Here is a 19,564-nt window from a genome sequence, read left to right on the forward strand (position 1 = left end):
CCTTATACAGCACCTTCCACCCAAGGATCACAAAGCTCCTTGCCAACTTTAATGAACTAAACCTTGTGTTGTCCCTGTGAGGGAGGGAGGGATCTCCATTTTTATAGATGGGGAAATGGAGGCACAGTTGAGATGACTCCTCTAAAGCTTTGTGGCAAGACACCTGTTGAACTGGGAAAACAAACCCAAAGTTCTGACATTCTATCCCCTGCTCTAAGCCGTAACACACTATCCCACATGCATTTTATGATGCTTACCCAGATTTTCCTCTTTGCATACTGCTATGGCATATTTTATTTCTCTCACAGCCCTAGCCTAGGCTTAGCCAAGTCCCCTCCTCTCATTATATCTCATTTTAGAGATAATAATCCCTTTATTTATGGAGAAAACATTGCAGGCCATAGCCTGTAACCAATACTGGAAGTGACCTGCATCTAATCCAGTCCTCACACCCAGTCAATGTACAGCAGGGAGAGTCTTCACTTTTCACAGCAGAGTCCCACCAAATTAAGGGATTGGTTGTGCACTTTAAGGCATCATTCTAGCAAGCTCCATTCAATTCCAAACTCAATTTAAGATGCAGGGGGTAGATGTAATGCACTAGCAAACTGCACAGTTCAGCCATTGCGATAGCCAATTTGAATTTTATTATCACCATTTATTTGCATTACAATAGAGGAGCCTAAGTAAATTAATGTTCATTTTGCTTTCTGCTTTGCTAAAGATCGTAAAGAATCCCCTTGAGTGTAACAATTTGGTTAAATTCTCACATTTGCTGCAGCTGGCCTCTGCCTGCGCTCTTCTGCAAAATGGTAAATAGGGCTTATCATTAATAAATTGGGTTACAAAAAATAAAAGCAAAGAAGGGAGAAAAAGATACTTTACTGTTTGTCTTAATATTTTATTCATGCAGGTTTGCAACTACTGGCCTGAGATTGCCAAGAGCCAGTTATTGTTCAAACTCTTGACTCTCCAGCCTACAGAAGCTACCACCATTGAAACAAGAAAAGTAGACAAAAGGCAACTTGTTTCTTGAAAGCAATTCTATTGGGTAATAGCCTTGATAACAAACATACTCAATATGATTTTGACTTTAGCTCAAGTGGTAAAGTTTAGTTTATAGTACAGAAAGTGCTAGGTTCAATCCTCAGTGATAATCTAGGCTATGGGTTTTGTCTAGATATTTGGGGGGGGGGATAAAATCGGTTAAGAAAAGGGACCCAGAACCTCATCTGGTTCTGTGCTGATTTACACCACGTGAAGATCTGCCCCAGAAGACAGCTGGTCGAAAAATATATTTTATTTTCCATGGAAAGTTTCAAAGAATTCTACCCCTGCCCCCATGGATTTTTAGGGTTTCAGTGAAAAAATGAAAACTGAAAAATTTTGCAAAAATATGAAAAGTTTTTTTTCTCTCTCTCTTTTTAAAAAAAAAAAAAAAAAAAAAAGCCATTTTTGTCCCCTACCCCCGAAAAGAAGTTTGCAGGAAAAAAATTCAACCATTTCTTCCGGGAAGGTGAAAGTAGAAGTACCCAGAAATGCTGCAACTCTGGAGATGCCACCATGCACTGGGACTTGTTTGCAGATGAGTAAGAACTGGGTTTTCATCCGCAGTGGGGGGAGGGGGAGTCAACACCCACGGAGGTCCCTGACCACCCATGCTTTTGTATATGGCTAAGTGGGGCTGGGGTCCTGGTTAAAACAATAAGGGAGTGTAAGTGGGACCCAGCTAGATGGAAAGGGACAGACTGGGCCTATTGATCTGAGAATGGGATTAAGAAGCCTGCTATGGATGTAGCCCAAAGAGAATAGTGGAGGAATATATGGAGCAGGTGATTCTCATGAGGTTTCAAGTTCAGAAAAGCATCCACTGCAAAAAAAGTCTGCAAAATTAGACCTGAAATCTCATCTCAAAACCTGAAGAATGATGCTTTCCATTGTAGATATGAACAGTGGCCTCACGGGGTTCTTATTTGTCAAAGCTAGTTCACACACCCCTAAGAGAGACAGGTGCACACACATGGTCCCAAGTGATCTCAGGAAAACCACACCCAGAGATGAATCTGGTCTCATAAGTACACAATAGCACTATTATGGTAGGCTGCGGTACTCCACCTAAGGTTACACTCGGTAAGACCATATTAAATACAGCACAATTGCTGGCTATGCACCTGTATATTATGTAAAACCTATTATATAGTTACTAAAAGTAATTACCCTGTAAAACAGTGCTCAAAATCACAGTAATATGCATGGTATAAGTGATACGTTAGTGACAACCCAATAGATAGAGCCCTAGAGATACTGTAGGCAGACAAATAGATCTGGAAGCTGGTGTTAGGTGCTATTTACACTGAAACTTGTTACTACCACCAGGATTACTTCTTCTCTGGCCATAACAACAGGCTGCCTTGTGATACATAGGATTAATATTGAGTTACTCTCGTGGGATAGTGTTTTGAGGACAGGTAACCATAGTTAGCAGTTGGCTGTTAGCACAGATGGCTTTGTAATCACACAGTGACCTATTCTGCAGTCTGTGCTTCCCCTTTATAATCAAACTGATGTTTGCATTGAGCAAGAGTTGCCTGCTCAGGCCAGGAAGTTTAAATGAGTAATTATACTGTAGCTCCACGGTATTTATCAGGCCATTAAATAATCAATAGTTACTTTGTAAGAAGGCTTCCTATTACCTCTGTACAGCTATATTCTGCAAGAGCCCTGAAACCCAAATGTCACAGCAAACTGCTTCTTACTGTATGCAGACTAGAACACTCCCAACTTGCCCTCAAGCCCTGACAGGATAGCCTGTTTTAATTCACTGCAATACCACAAAATGATGCAGACTCATTTTATGATGAGAAACCAATAAATACTTCTCTCCAGCCCTTTGGATTCTCTTCCCCGCTTGCTCTACAATTTATTACAAACGTTCCCCCCTGGACCTATGGTTGCTTTCCCTTGTTAATCTGCTGACCCAGCGAAGTCACCCATCTCTGAAATGCATTCCTCTGTCATAGCCCAGACTTCTGAGGAGCAGCCTGCAGCTGATTCACCATGCTGTGCACTTTGTATGTGTCCCCACATGGAACAAATTGAGGTATTGATTAAGCACCAGGTGAGTAGCCAATTAACAAGGTGATTCAGCTCCTCAGCTGAGGACTGTTGGGGCGGAAGAGGCTGGAGGAGGAGCCAGAGAAGCCCAGGATCTCAGGGAGGGGATATTTCTTCCCCGTCTCCCCTGGTGTCTGGGAGAAGGTAAAAGCCTTATGCTGTAGGGAACAAGCACTTAATAGCACATTGTAAATGAAGCATATGGTGTTGCACATGCCACAGCAGCGTGGGAGGACTCCGCAACAAGGACTGCAGGATGAGGGAGCCCTGCCCTGTTACAGCTTCCTATCTCTGCATTCCTCAGTGTATTAATGACCTTGGAATAAGGAGATGCCAAGTCATTCCTCATGCAGACATCCGCTGTGGTGCGTGAAGTGCTTAGCTCCCTGGTGAAGTTTGTCATCTCCTTAGGTGTTGATGCTGGGTCTGCTCTTTAAGGGCGTGTAATGCCCATCAGTCCTTGTGCTTCCACCAGCCAACTTCTAAAATAGACTTTACCACTGTAGTTAAGTTTAGCTCTTAGATGCCTATAAGCAAAACCAACCCCACTCAGGCTAATCTGCAGGATTTGAACCTGGGACCTTCAGTGCTAAATACATGAGCTGCCACCAACTTCACTAGGTGAAACCGGAAGCAACCCCAAACCTCTTATATGGACCAGTCAGTCAGCAGGGACCATTAATCACAGCCCCATCAAGTTACAGGCAACGAGTATTGCATGGGTGTCCAAGTACAGAATTGGCTCTTAATCAGGAGGGTGTGCAAGTGCTAAAATAAGCTTAGTTCTTCTCCAGTGAGCAATTTGTATCATCTTGCTAATATGAGCTCCCTCTACTGGTTTCTTAACGCTGGACTTCATGGACTAGCTTCAAAGGAGATCACACCCAGGGAAATGAGATCAGCATTTGGCCTCACCAGAGGCCAATGTGTAAGATCAATAGTCACTAATATACTGGGAATTAGGCAGAGTAGCTAAGAGTGGTTTTCCATATTTTACAGATAATTTCTCTATACCTCAGTCACTTTAAGCAACTTGCAAAAGTCTGCAAAGAGAATCATTGTCAGAACCCTGGAGCAGGAGCCCCTTTGCTGGAGATGTACCTGCAATCAGAACTTAGGAATTCCTGGCTCCCAGGCCTGTTCTGGACAGGTAGTCCTTGCCTCTTATGCTCTAACCCTTATTGGTTTCCTCTGGTCCCTTTCTGCCCTTTGCCATGTGTTTTCAATGCCCTTGCCCCGATGCGCAAATGTAGGCCCTGTGAAAGATGGCTCAATGAAGGAGGTTCCACTATCCACAATCACAGCCGTAGGGATGTTCAGTTTTATCTTGGCTGTGATACACTTCCTCAAGGAGGCCAATAAATATTTATAGGCCTAAACGCTCCGGGGTGAGGATAATCAACTCTTCTGTAAATGGCATAGAATGAAACATTTCCTATGCTGATCCCTTCGCCACCCAGGCAGAGCGGGAGGATCCTGACCTTGCTCAGACAGAACAAGGATCAGTGACTGTGCAGACCCCAGAGAGAGAAGTGGCTGGGGGTGGAGTGTGCCATAAGACCACCCCACTTACAGAAACGATCAACTCTCAAGTGCCTTACCAATGACGGGTCACATAATTATCAGCTGTATTATAGCAGACCCTGAACGAAACCCACACCCCCATTGTGCTAGGTACCGTGCACAGAGAAAGACAGTTCCTGTCCCAAAGAGCTTACAAATAAGTATTAATATCCCCTTTTTTACACATGGGGAAAGCATGGCACAGAGATCAAGTGATGTGCCCAAGGTCAAAGGGAATCTCTGGCAGAGACAGGAACCAGACCAGAGATCTCGTGAGTCCCAGTTAAATGCCTTAGCCAAAAGGCCAAGCTTCTTCTCTATATCTGATAGCACACCAAATCCTGAACTGAACCTTACATGGCTGGAGCTTTTGCTGATGGAATAGATCTCAGAGGACCATGTCTTGCCATCAGATTATGTTTCCCCCCCCTCCATGTTCAAAAAGAACCTTCTCGTCCCTCCTACGAGTTGGAGAGCCAGGCTTAGAACCCTAGAATTTCATCTTCAGGAATTCAGACCTCCACTTCGGCAGCTCATCCTGCCACTGGAGCAGCTTCTTCAGCGGCAAGATGAACTGCCGAAGCTTCGGACAGAGGCTGGTGCCATGCCATAGCTGTGGGGCACAGAGCACGTTCACTCACCCACAGGTCCTTGGCCTTCATGCTGGCTCTCAAGCGTTCAGACTTGCAGCCATTCTCTCTGCTTGCTTTGAAGGGCAGCGCAGCCCCCTGGTGTCGATCCTCGTGTTAGCTCTTCGGCTTCTGTGATGTCTCCGACACCTTGCGTTACCATGGAGAGCCGGGTCAGTCCTTTGCTCAGACTGCATGGGGATACAGGAGAGCATCCATCATGATTCACTATTGTTTCAATGGCTGGCAGATGCTCTAACGTCTCCAACGACGAGATGCCAACAGAGACAAGGTCCTTACCAAGTAGGTTAATAAACACTTAAAAATGCTTCCTAGATTAAAGTGTCTAGCACCCACTGTTCTCTTTACTCACAGACTGTAACATCAGCCTGGGTGTGAACCCACCTACCATGACGAGCTGATGAAGAACACACCTTCTCACTGGCTATTCTGCTACCGCAGAGGAATAGTTTCATGGCATCAGGGATTTTAAGAGATGTTCAGTCCTGCCAACTCCCACTATTTCTGGCGCAAGTCTCACAATATTTAGTGTTATTCTTAAAGCCCCTGGAATCTCGTGAGTAGGGGAGAATCTCAGCTTCCATTTTACTAAAGGAAGTCTCTAGCCTTCCTGGTTGCAGGGAAGAGCTGGAAAAGCATAACTGAGTGCGCACTCAACGCTCAGAAACCACAAGGCAAATAAAAAGAACCTAAAAAGAATTCACAATTCTTCAGCCAATCTCATGGTTTGGGGCAGGGGGGAGTAACTCATGATTTTTAAACATCTGGGGTTGGCAATATTATATCTTTCCCACCTGGTTTCTTTCAGGATGGGATGTCCCCTCTCCACTGCAGCCCATCATCAGCAATAGTCAAATGTTCATTCATTCCACCCACGTGGGGCCTGATCCAAAGCCTACTGTAGTCAATGGGGCCCAGATTCTCCAAGGTATTTAGGCACCTAACGCCTAATATAAATGGTAATTAGGCACATATACCTTTGAGGATCTGGGCCAGGGAAGTCTTCCCACTGGCTTCCTTGGGCATTTGCTTGTTGCACATATACACTTACACCCTGTCTTAATTCTAAACCTCCCCAATGACAGTTTTATGGTCACAGAAAGAGTATAAATGCCTTGGATTGTTCTCCCTTCACCACATGGCACCGGTCAAGTCAATAGGCTTCCAGCAGAGGTGTTATGGGCTCAGTTTGGAGTAGCTGCACCCCTGCACTAGGAAGTAGAGTCAGGAGCTGTCAAGGTCCCTTCCCAACTCTGAACTCGAGGGTACAGATGGGGGGACCTGCATGAAAAACCCCCTAAGCTTATTTTTACCAGCTTAGGTTAAAACTTCCCCAAGGTACAAACTATTTTACCTTTTGTCCCTGGACCTTATTGCTGCCACCACCAAGCGTCTAACAAATATAACAGGGAAAGAGCCCACTTGGAAACGTCTTTCCCTCCAAAATCCCCCCAAGCCCTACACCCCCTTTCCAGGGGAAGGCTTGATAAAAATCCTCACCAATTTGCATAGGTGAGCACAGACCCAAACCCTTGGATCTTAAGAACAATGAAAAAGCAATCAGGTCACTAAAAGAAGAATTTTAATTAAAGAAAAAGTAAAAGAATCACCTTTGTAAAAATCAGGATGGTAAATACCTTACAGGGTAATCAGATTCAAAACACTGAGAATCCCTCAAGGCAAAACCTTAAGTTACAAAAAGACACAAAAACAGGAACTTATTTTATCAGCCATTTAAACAAAACAGAATCTACCGCATATCTAACTAGATTGCTTACTGACTTTTTACCGGAGTTCTGACCTGCATCCCTGCTCTGGTCTCGGCAAAAGCATCACACAGGGAGAGAACCCTTTGTTTTCCCCCCCTCCAGCTTTGAAAGTATCTTGTCTCCTCATTGGTCATTTTGGTCAGGTGCCAGCAAGGTTGTCTTAGCTTCTTAACCCTTTACAGGTGAAAGGGTTTTTCCTCTGGCCAGGAGGAATTTAGAGGTGTTTACCCTTCCCTTTATATTTATGACAAGAGCCCTTTTGCATCCATCCCTGCATAGGCTACCTGCATTGCTGGAGCTGCACAGGGTGGTGGGAGGAGAGTGAATCATAGAAGGTTAGGGTTGGAAGGGACCTCAGCAGGTCATCTAGTCCAACCCCCTGCTTGAAGCAGGGCCATTCCCCAATTTTTGCCCCAGATCCCTAAATGGCCCCCTCAAGGATTGAACTCACAACCCTGGGTTTAGCAGGCCAATGCTCAAACCACTGAGTTATCCCTCGAGCGCTGGCTAGGGGATGCTCTTGCAATCATGGTCTGCTCCTGGGACTAAGTGCAGCTGCTTACATCATGTAACAGAATTAGGTGCAACTACAGAGACCAAGGGTCAGGCTACGTCTTGGAAGGCCGGGCACAGGATTGCAGGGAACTGCTGTTCACACCGCCCGCCATCTGCTTTTGTGCGAGAGTCACGTGATGTTAAATACAGGCTCTCAATGCCTTGCAAGAGAAGAATACCCCACGCGTTCCCCTGCCCTCAGGCCGTAACATTATGATCTAGGCCTCTGGAATCAGGATGAGCTGATGTGGATTGAAAGTTTCTCATCCCTGGTCTAACTGGGAGTCTGTAACCAAATGCTGTTTGCTGCCATTTCCTTAAAATGAGGAGATTCACTCTTTGCCGAAGGGTTTGGAAAACGGACCCTTTTTGTGGCCACTAGAACTTGATGCCTCCAACCTGCAACATAGTTTCAAACAAACAAGCCCACCCTTAGTTTACAACAGCTGATGAGGTCTGAAGGTGGTATGGTCTGCAAGCCTTGGTAATGAGACAGGAGTGTCTCCTGTTCACGTTCCTGACTTTAAGAATGAAGATGACTCATTAAGTCTTCAGCAGAGACAATCTAGCTGCAATCAAGAAATCTCACCATCTTCTCCTTGGGAGCGATCCATCTAACTCAACATGATCTAGTGGAGGAGACGGCGTAGTTCTTTACAAATGGAGGGCAGAGTCATTACTCAAGCTTGCAGATGCACCATCCTATGAACCCATTAACAGGACTAAGCAGGATTCCAGGCCGGTAGAAAAAACCCGGAGCCTCCAAGGAGGGGGGAAGGTTTGGTCGTTCGGTGCTGCTCTTCCATCTGCATCAGGGCTGAATCAATGCCTCAGCAGAGTTATAGGAAAATGAAGCGTGCACAGTTTCATTTACTTGAACTTGTCATCTACAGAATAAAGGTCTAGTTTGTACTATGGAAAAATCACACTCATGCCACAAAGGATAGTGGTGATTGTCTAGACAGCCCAAACAAAACAAAAAAACCAACACCCCACCACCATAAAATTGCAGTTATTCAGTGAACGGGGACGGGGGAAAAGAATCCATGCCCAGATGAGATGACCCCTTTCATGTGATTGTGTTCCTTGATGGCTTCAGTGTTTGTACTATGGCTCAAACAGTTACCCAAGTCATGGTTCATTCTACACTGAAAATAATTATCTTGCTATTTGTGCATTGGCAAGTCAGCATTACCGGGGAGAGAAAAAAAAATCCTCTCCTGTTTGGGAAGGGTGTTTTCTGTGCAATTGACTCACACGGTCACTCAGACCATAAACAATGGGAGGAAAGGTAAAGCAACACTCTCCCCTGCTTGTTTGAGTCTTCGGCTGGATGGCAAACTGGAGTTGATGTTAGTAGATTTATTATTTCCCATCTTTTTATCCCGAGGCCTTGGAAACGGAGGACTTCTAAATTACAGCCAATTAATTGCACGATCTGTTTTCCTAGGAGATCTAAATTGAGACCTACTGAGTTTTTAAAGTGAACAGAACAAGCATTGCAACTTTTTATTCCCCTCCCTTTTCCCCACCTAACTTGTGCGTCCCAGTTCTGTTAATTATTTTAACTCATTTGACGTGTATGCTAAGCACTATACTTCTCTGTAAATGACACGAGTGCTTAGAAACTGCTTACAGGTGATGAAGGAAGAGACATAAGCACCCTTTCCCCCTCCCCCACAGCATGTCTCTGCCTTGACTGCATTCCAAGAAGCCTTGTTAGTAAATAATATAACTTTAAGTGTCCCTGGAGTAGCAGCAGGGGAATACCCTGAGACTGGGGCGAGAGGTGGTGGGGGGCAGGGGAAAACCAGCACCAGCAAGGATCACTGACTGACACTGGGTGCAGCCCTGCTGGCAAGGATTGCTGCACTTCTTAAAGAGCTCTCTCTCAATTCCCCCAACCAAATTTTAAGTAAATAAGCCACTAACAATAACAGATGACTACATGACACCTGCATGGCACTTTTGGAACTAAGTATGTGTCATGGAGCCAGCAATAAGCTCTATCAATGCCCTGCTTTTTAATTATACCATGCCTGCTTTCAAATCAAAGCCACACGCCCCAGCTAGAAACATGCAAACAAAGGCCCTGATTCTACTAACGGAGGCATTTGCGCAAAGCCTGGATGACTTTAGTGTAACTCCAGATGGATGCAAAGATCCATAAGAATCCAACTGCAGGACTGATATCAAAAGAATTAGCTTCCTGGAACTAGACTAGAAGTCTGTCAAGTCTGGGGTCCAGCAATTGCCAAGAACGGTTTCTTTGAAGGCCAAATCTTCATTTAATTCACCTCACCTGTTGCACAATGCAGTTCTGGAATTCCTGTCTGACCATTGCAATGGGCAGTTTATACCTTGAAGCATGAACTTTGTGCACCCTCTTTTTGTAAGCCAGAGAGGGCACTGAGCATTCCTAACTTCCAACAAAGCCACGGGAGATAAGCCGCGCCACCCTCTCAAGCGCAGCAACCAGATGCTGTAAACCAGTGTCCAGGACAGTAGTACCAGTCTTCCCATTGAAGGAAATCAGCCACACCCTGAGCCTTAGCAACTCCCGTTGACTTCAGTGGGAACTACAGGTGCTCAGCACCATTCAGGATTTGGCCAAATAGAAGGACATGTGTAAGGAAGGACTTGAAGGTTCAGGTCTCAGGCTTATGTGGGGTGGGGGTATGGGGACACAGAACGGTGCTTCAATTGAAAATAATGGCATATACACAGGGGTGAATTTCATATTCAGGCCCTGACTCAAAACTCAGTGAAGTCAACCAAACAGCTCCTGTTGCCTTCAGGCAGCCCCATATTGTATAACCCTGCATGCTGCAATTGCCCATAAAATGATCCAACCCTTTTAAAAATCCAGCTCTTCCCAAAGTGAATTCCAGAGGGTAAATTTGCAGTAGGGATCGGTAAAGAAAGCACCTAGACAAATATTTCACTTACAATCTCAGGTGCATTATCAAAACAAGCAGAACCCTGGGCGTCCTGGTTACTGTGTCACCAAGTTGTCGAGGTTTTAAGATCACTCCTTGTAAAAAAGCCAGGGCCATTTCCATCAAGTGCAGAGAATATGGAATTACTGTGAATTATATTGAAAAATTAGATTCATTCACCACTGTGATAATTGATCTCCTAATCTGTTTTAGAGTTGGCAGCTGGTGATAAAAAAAATTGCATTTTATTTTATTTATTAAAAAATACATTTTAATCCAAGTCTGGCAAGAAAAGGGGAGAGCGCTATTAAGTAAATTTACTGTTTACCAATCAGGTATTTCTACTGAATATCCTGAAGCTAGATATGGAGGATATGAAAGGTGAGCAAGAGAACAATTGTGCAAGGGTTGGTGAAATTTACTAGGCATTGGGATTAAGAGTCATGAAATGGACTCCTTTTCAGAGAATTAGCAGCACCAGTCTACACACAAGTGCATACCTCCAAATAGGGTTGAAGTGGGACTTAGACAATGCATAGGGATTTTTGTTAGCCGTCTGTCTAGGGGCAGTTTCCATCCTTTAAATCCAGAGGGGTTGATTCTTCTCTCACCAAACTGCTTTTATATGGATGTAACTCCACTGACCTCAGCGAAGTTACATCTGTGCCAGTGTCTGCTCAAAGGCCTGTCGAAGTTACTGGAAAGAATTCCAGTATCACCAATAGCCTTTGGATCAGTCCCAAAGTGAGATGGGAATCAGGCACCTCAGGGACTTCTGTTCTGACCCAGCTTTCTCCAACAGCAGCCCAAGTTTAGATCCGGTTGCCTCTGCAGACAGAGGCAGGATTTTACATTGGTATCGTGATATGGTGAAAAGGAGACATTTTTATCTGTGGGCAGGGAGGTGAGAAGATAACCAGATAGTTCACAAAACAAAGTAACCAGCCAAACAGTGGTTTGGCTGGTGGGAAAAGCTCACCTGGATTGTTACTACTACTGATGACCTCTGTGGGTAAAGTGGCCCATTGTGGTCTAATGGAATAGACACGACATTATTAGGCAAATCAGAAAACTGGGATAAAGGTGCAGAATGTTGGGAGGGTTTTGATTGGAGCCAGACTGGTATCCAGCCCCACAGCAAGTGAGAACAATAGGATCCCATGCCTTGAAAGCTCCATTGAAGCATCTGACATTCCCCACCACGCTGATGAGCTGCAGCGAGGTTATGAAGAGACTGCCTCCAAGGGAAGTGGTCTCTCTTTGGCAGCTCCAAACTTCCCAGAAACTCCCCACCTAAGGGGATTCAAACAACCAGTGTCTCTAGACGTGTGGTTGAGAAGTATGAGAGAGTTAATCGAAACAGAGAGATTTAAAACCAGATTCTGGAGCATCTGGTGTAAATCAGGAGCAGCTCGATTGAAGTTAATTATATTAGTTGGATTAAAACAGCACATAGATGTCCCACTGATAGAGTGTGTGTGTGTGTATATATATATCTCAAAAAATTAAAAAAAAAAAAAAAAAGAGGTAGTCCCTGCTCTGAAGAGTTTACAGTCTCAAGCCTGGTCTACACCTAAAACTTAGATCAACCTAGCTGTGTTGCTCAAGGGTGTGAAAAATTCACACTCCTGAGAGACATAGTTAAGCCCAATATAGACACTGCTAGGTCAATGGGAGAATTCTTCCATCAACCTAGCTACTACCACTCATGGCGGTAGATTAACTATAAGAAGGAGTTTTCCCATTGCATCACTGTAGCCAGTGTCTACACTGCAGTATCTGTAAGGTAACATACCCTAAGGCTCCTGTATTGTTCTGCTTATGGGCACAGCTGTCCAGCCACACAGATCACAAGCTAATTGTACAAGGCAAGGAGAAAGGCACTATGATCATGCCCACTTGACTGATTGGGAATTGAGCTACAAAGAGATAAAGTGACATTTTCCAAGGTCATGTGAAAGCCAATGGTAGAACTAGAAATGTAAACCCGGTCTCTGGAATTCTAGTCTCATGCCTCAGCTACTAAAGACCATCTTTCCCTACATTGCTGTCACATCTGTGTAAAACTGGTGTAAGCCTGCTCTGAATCAGCTCCTTGGTGCCGGTCATGGGTTAACGTGCTCTATAGGAGGAAAGCTAAACCAAGTAAGGGGAGCAGCTTAAAAAACAAATATAACTGCTATTAGACCAAGTGTAGGTCTACTCGGAGCTTTCCCACACAGTGCAAAATAGTCAGAGGCGTCTTAATTGGCCCAGTTCTGCTCCTGGTCACATGGGTGTGAAGGGGCTAGCCAAAATTTTCATTGATATTCCAATGAAAATGTCCCTAAAAATCTTGACTGACTCCCCAGATGAGGAAAAAAAACCATTAACAAAAACTCCCCTCCCCGTTTTTTTGACCAGCTATAGCGTATGATGCAAAGTGCTTTGTTTTTCTTATTCCTTTTTTAAGACCATTGAGTTAAGACAGTCAGTCCTTGCTCTAAAGGAATCTATCTTCCCAAGCTCCCATCCTTCACCACATATCTACAAACATCACACATGTAATCTCTTTTCCTTCAGAGCATTAGCCAACCATCAACTACTGGGAGTTAAAAAGAAACTTTCCCTTGGAGACATATTATTCCACATTGTCCACAACAGGGTTTCTTGCACCTGATTCTGAAGAATATGGTATAACGACTGCCGGACAGGATACTGGCCTAGATGAAGCTTGGGTCCAAACCAGTGTGGCTATTCCTATACCCCTACAGCATGACAGTAAAACACAGGTAAGGTGGAAGATTGGCTCTGGGACTGCGTTTAACTTAATAAGATGGATTTAATTTATCTCAGCAATAATTGATGAATATTGATAAGATGATAATTTTGTCCCTGCTGTGCTGGAGATTGATATATCGCTGAACAAATTATAGTTGGAGTTGTCTTGTGCTCTGATTACACCAATAAATGATGCCTTAGAATTTTATTTATTTATTTTTTAAAACAGAAAACCTAAACTTCCCCAGAGTCATTACAATTAAGCCATTTTGACAGCACAATTAGGGTTAATCAGTCTTAAGATTCAAATTTGTTCTCTTCTGCATCTGTTCTAGTAGCAAAGGCAAACGTACACAAAATGCCACACGCACCGTAACAGCACTGGCAGAGTCGACAGAAATACCCAGTTTTCACCAGTGTGGGAAACTAAACCAGGCATTCGTAGAATACATCTGTGATTATTTATGCTACTATAGTGACAGGGTTCTGTTGCGGTAGGCGCTGAATAGACATGTGGTAAGAGTCTCTCTCTTTGGAAGAGCTACAATCCAAATAGACCAGACAGACAAAATGAGGATTATTAAACCCCATTTTACAGATGGGGAGCGGAGACCCTGCATTATTAAATGACTTGTTCAAGGTCATCCAGTGAGTCTGCAGCAGATCTGGGAAATGAACACTGATCTTCGGAGACTAACCCCGTGCCTTCACCACAGGGCCCCCACCTACAGATTCTAACACATTTGTGTATTCTCTCTTCACCAGGCTGTCCCCAAAACTGATTGTCTGGCTAATGTTTCAGAGTAGCAGCCGTGTTAGTCTGTATTCGCAAAAAGAAAAGGAGGACTTGTGGCACCTTAGAGACTATGAAGTGAGCTGTAGCTCACGAAAGCTTATGCGCAAATAAATTTGTTAGTCTCTAAGATGCCACAAGTCCTCCTTTTCTTTTGGCTAATGTTTGTTATTTCTCGGGGAGATAGTAATTTGGAAGCATAGTGCAAGGTGTATCACTGTGACTGCAGTTTGCTGCTGGAGAACTATAAAGGAGGAGAGAACCGAATAGACTTGAAGTTTATGCAACAGACTTTCAGTGAGCAAGGAAATCCAGGCTAACTGGTTTGGTTGGAGGCACTGTTTCGCATCAAGCCCATCACTATAAAATAACCAGCCACAATACTGCAGTGAGGTTCCAGTCCAGCACAGTTACTTTAAGCAGCTGGATTCAATGGCACTATTCAGGGGAATTACATGCACGTGCTACGACTTTGCTGGATCAGGGCCTGAGGGTACAATAAAGATATTGCAGTGTCTATTGTCCCTTTCACCTGGGTATCTCAAAGCAATTTAAAAACAAATTAAAGAAGCTTCACAAGCCCACACTGCAAAATAGGTATCCTACAGGTAAGCCTAGCAAGAAACAGCAGGACTGTTTCAAGATAACATCTGTTCTAACAACTTTTCTGGTCCAATTTTGCAGGCGATAGAGGTTTGGCTAGTTAAGAGAAGCATCCAAACCCTCCTGAACACCAAACCTAGGCAGCTGCTTCCTTCACTAGACCCAGTATGTGGAGGTTCTTTTCTTTAGGTGCTACCATGAAGCGAGGTCCCAAATGAGATCTGAGGCACACTGTGCCAGGTGCTGCACAGACCCAGTGAGAGACAGCTAGGCCCCAAAGAGATTACAGCTTGAACATACAAGTCAAAGCATGGGAAGGGAAACTGAGGAACAGAGCACGGAAGCAACTTTCCCAGCAGCATACAGAACCAGGAAGAGAACCACATCACCTGAGTCCCAGCTGAGTGCTTGATCCACTGGTCCTCCCCCTCCCTCCTTTAAAAGGCTCATAGCCTTCTATTAACACAGGTTTGAATGTTTACATTTGGGATGTCAGTAGTTTAGACAAATACTCAGTGGAATTACACTGGAGGTGTGCGAGAGAGATGGACAGATGCCTGGGTCTATAATCAACAATTGACTGGCCTGTCATGAGGTATCAGCTGAGAAGCGTAGGCTGAAGACCATGCCAGTTTAACAACATATGTGATATGATTCCTAGTTCCTGGTTCACAATATATATATTATTTATATTGTGGCAGCACCTGGAAGTGTCAATCATGGCCCAGGAGGCCAGTTGAGAGGTGCTGTATAGACACAGAACAAAGACCACCCCTGCCCTAAGGATCTTACAATCTAAGTAATCCACTTAGCGAGTAAATTACAATCACTGATTTACTGTCTGATCTTGAGCAAGTCACTTGCCCGCTCCGTGCCTCAGTTTCCCCATCCTTACAATGCTACCGACCTCAGGAGACTTAAGTAAAGGGTTTTGAGATCCCCAGCTAAAAGGCGCCAGGAAGGTACAAAGCACTGCGATTTAGAAAGCCTTGCGTCTCACTGGGGCACACACGTGCATAGAAATGGAAATCAATCTATGGCTGTTATTTTCAGGGCCTTGTTTTACATGACAGCCTGAAAGCAGCACTTGTTGTCCTTTTATATCACTACCAGGGAGTGAGGAGATAATTACTCAGTGAGTAAACTAGAATGCATAGGAACATGCATCTCTTATCAGTACTCCTTGAAATATCTTGTCTATATTATTAAGAGTTGATGGGTTCGTGCCATGCTAATTCATATGGATTGAAATTTTGGGACTTTCATTACCCCATTATGTGCGCCCTGAACCAAGGAATGGCAGCAAATCTACTCAGTGTTGAGACCTATGTGTTAACAAGCTTTTCCCCTGAGCCTTCTGCCCATGGTGTTTCACCCCTCCACCCCCACCCCAAGGTAGCAGTGTCGGGGGGGGGGGGGGGGAGAGAACAGGGAGGAGCAACTGGATTGGGGAGGGAAGGGAGAGCTTGAATTGCTACCCCCATTCAGCAGAGGAGATGCCAAGGTTAGAAGATTGGGCTGGGGGAGAGTGGGCAGGAAAGATTCTGCAGTCCCCAGAGGGGTTTAAACACCCTCGTGGTAGGTTTTGTTGTAGGGCAGGAAAGCCCTGTCCCTTTAAGGGTCAAGCCCAGCTACAAGAGAGTTTCCTCAGTCAAAGGCTAAAGCAACAGGCTGGGGCCTAAGTCAAGATCACACCCCTGAGCGATGCAAGTTACATCGACTTAAGCAGTAGCGTCGACCTGCCCTGACTCTCTTAATCACAGTCTGGCCTTGGTCTGCTCCTGGGATGGAGCAGTTATAGGCTGCTCCTTGCTCAGGGCTTGTGGCAAACTCACAATTTACTATGTTAGGGAGCCAATTCATCCATGACTGTAGAGCGCCTGCACATTATTAACTAGTAAACAGGGCTGGTTGAAACTCAGTACTTGTTTCTTGCAAAATTCAAAAGAAATGAAGAAAACATTTTCCCATAGAATTTCTCCATTTTCATCAATTCACATCAAAATGAAGAGTTTTCTTCATGTCTCTGATTTTTGTTGTTTTTCATCTTTTCTCCCCTCCATGGAGGAAGGCAGGGTGAGGGCAGGCAAGAGAAACAAGTTTAAAAAAAAAATCCAAACCAGTGTTTCATTTCAATTTTCTTTTGAGAAAAAAAAAAAATCTTGACAAGACCTGCAGCTAAGAATGAGGGTGAATCCTCCCCAAAATGACGGAGGAGTCACAATGATCCAAAGCCTCAGGATTTCAGCAATGCTTTGCCAGAACCTGTCCTGAGGGATGGAGGAAATCAGGGGGTCAAGTACAGGGATCCCCTCCCTTTTATTACCATAAGTGATTTATGTTCTTACATATATTTATTGAGTTACATGATAAGATGTCAAATGCACAGATATACATTGTATTACAAGGAGCTATGACCTAAAAAGGTCTCTCTTACCCCTTGTAACTTATTAATAGGCTCTGTCATTGGGAGACTAGTTTAATGGAGCAGGAAATAAGTATACACTCTCTTTTACAGGTGATAAGGCATCATGGTCCATCGAGAAAGTAAATTAATTTACTATAGATGGGATTGAGGACAGAGGCCAAGGAGAATGAAGGCTAAACACGTCACCACAGACAAACACTGAACCTGGTGCATTGTACTAAGCCTCTCTAAGCAGTTGCTTTTATACAGCTCCTAGCAGCTTCTTATTTAAAATAGCCAGTATCCCTACCCCACACCACACTACGTGGGAGTGTGTCTGTGAGGGGTGGACGAACCAGATGGGATGAAAATGAAAAAGGTTCCCACTTCTCTTCCCCAACGAGCACACAAGTCATTTGATTCTTGGTTACTCCAGGCCTGCACCTGGGATAGGATTTAAGATCACCGGTAAGCTAGAAGAGCCTCACAACTCAGTGTGCAAGAGCCGTACAGCTAGCTAAGCCGTGTGACGCCGTTGCAAAAAGAGCAAATCTCATTCTGGGGGTAGGTTAACAGGAGTGCTGTATGTAAGACAAGAGAGGTCATTGTTACTCTCTATTTGGTACTGGTGAGGTCTGGGTCCTGTGTCCAGCTTTGAGCACCGCACTCCAAGAAAGATGTGGAAACACTGGAGAGAGTCCAGAGGAGAACAAAATATAGTTACAAAATGTTTAGAAAACCATCCCCCCTGAGGAAAGGTTGAAAGAATGGGGCATGTTTGGTCTAGAGAAGACTGGGGGGAACATAATCTTCAAATATGTAAAAGCTTGTTATAAAGAAGACAGTGATCAATTGTTCTCTTTGTCCACTGAGAGTAGGGGAGGAAGTAAATCTGCTTACTCTACAGCTAGGGAGATTTAGGTTAGACATTAGGAAAAACTTTCTAACTCTAAGGACAGTGAAGTACTGGAAGAGGTTAGCACAGGAGGCTGTGCCCTCCTGTCCCTGAAGGTTTTGAGAGCCAGCACCTGTCAGGGATGGTCTACATACACTTAAACCTGCCTCAGCATGACTGGACTGGACTAGAGGACCTCAAGATCCCTTCCAGTCCTACATTTCTATGATAAGTTCTTTACTGGGGATAGAACCTATTCTGGGTACCCTGATACAGACCATGTTAGAGAGAGCGGCAACCCTTTCTACTATACATGGAGTCTCCATGCTGCATTATGCTCTGAGTACAGAGGGATTATATATATCCTGGACTTTTCCTTTTGAGATGGTTTGCCGCCTGTCACGGGTCTCACTCACAGCACCTCCTGCTGGCCATCCTGGGGATCAGCTCTGCCAGCTTGGGCTCTGTTTTCTCCCATCTTGTCTCACTGTGCTGCCCTGCTCACTCCCAGGTCTGCAGCTTTCTTTCTGTGGCTTGGCCCTCCGGCCAGGTCACTAAAGTCCTCCCCTTCCAAGGAATTCACAGTCTTTCCAGACCCACTGCCTGTCTTACATCTCCCACACCCTTGCCACTCCCCACTGGCTGGTAGGGGAACTCAGGCATGCCTTCTATACCGGGTTCCAGCCCAGGGACCATATAACAATCAGCCACAGTCTCTGTACAGTCCTACCCCCTGCTGCTGTTTCCCTGGGCTTCTTCCTACATAGCTGGCTTCCCCCCTCTCTGGATTTGCCAGCCTCCAACTCCCTCCACTCTGAATAACCACCCTCTACTTCCCAACAGCAGCAGACCACTCTGCAGCCAGCTCCCTGACTTTAAACTGCCTAGGTGAACCTGTCCTTCATTATTTGTCTCCAGACTAAATCTCCCCTGCTTGCAGCCTAATTAGCTGATTGGGCCCACCTGGCCCAATTCAGCTCTTGCTGGGCTAGTGTGGGGAGCCTACGGCATCCCACTCCTTCAAACCTTTCTTACTCTATCAGTTTTCAAAGCACTTTGGGAGGCAAGTGATCCTTATTCATTGCTACGTTAGAAGTATTACTTAAACAGCCCCGAGGCACCTGGTTTGTAAGTCAAAGCACATCTGTGGGGGCTAGGAGAGCAGGGTAGCATTCCCCATTTTGCCACTGATTTGCTGTGCAACCCTCTCCCTTGGTATGTGCCTCAGTTTCCCCATCTGGGATTAATAATGCCTACCTTTACAAAGTGCACAGAGATCTTTAACTGGAAGGCACTAATATATGAAAGCTTTATATTCCCCACTGCGACAACCATTACCAGAAAAAAATACAGAGGCACCAGCAAAGATGACTGTCTCTGCAACTTTCTTTTAAGAACCTTGCTGGCCTTTGGTGGGTCTTTAAGACAGAGGATAATTCTACTCCAGTAAAGATATTGGAGAAAACAAGAGCCACATCCAACAAAGCCCAATCTGGAGATCACATAGTGTTAGGCA

The sequence above is a fragment of the Chelonia mydas genome, chromosome 19, assembly GCF_015237465.2.
Source record: "Chelonia mydas isolate rCheMyd1 chromosome 19, rCheMyd1.pri.v2, whole genome shotgun sequence".
NCBI classification, from domain to species: Eukaryota; Metazoa; Chordata; order Testudines; family Cheloniidae; genus Chelonia; species Chelonia mydas.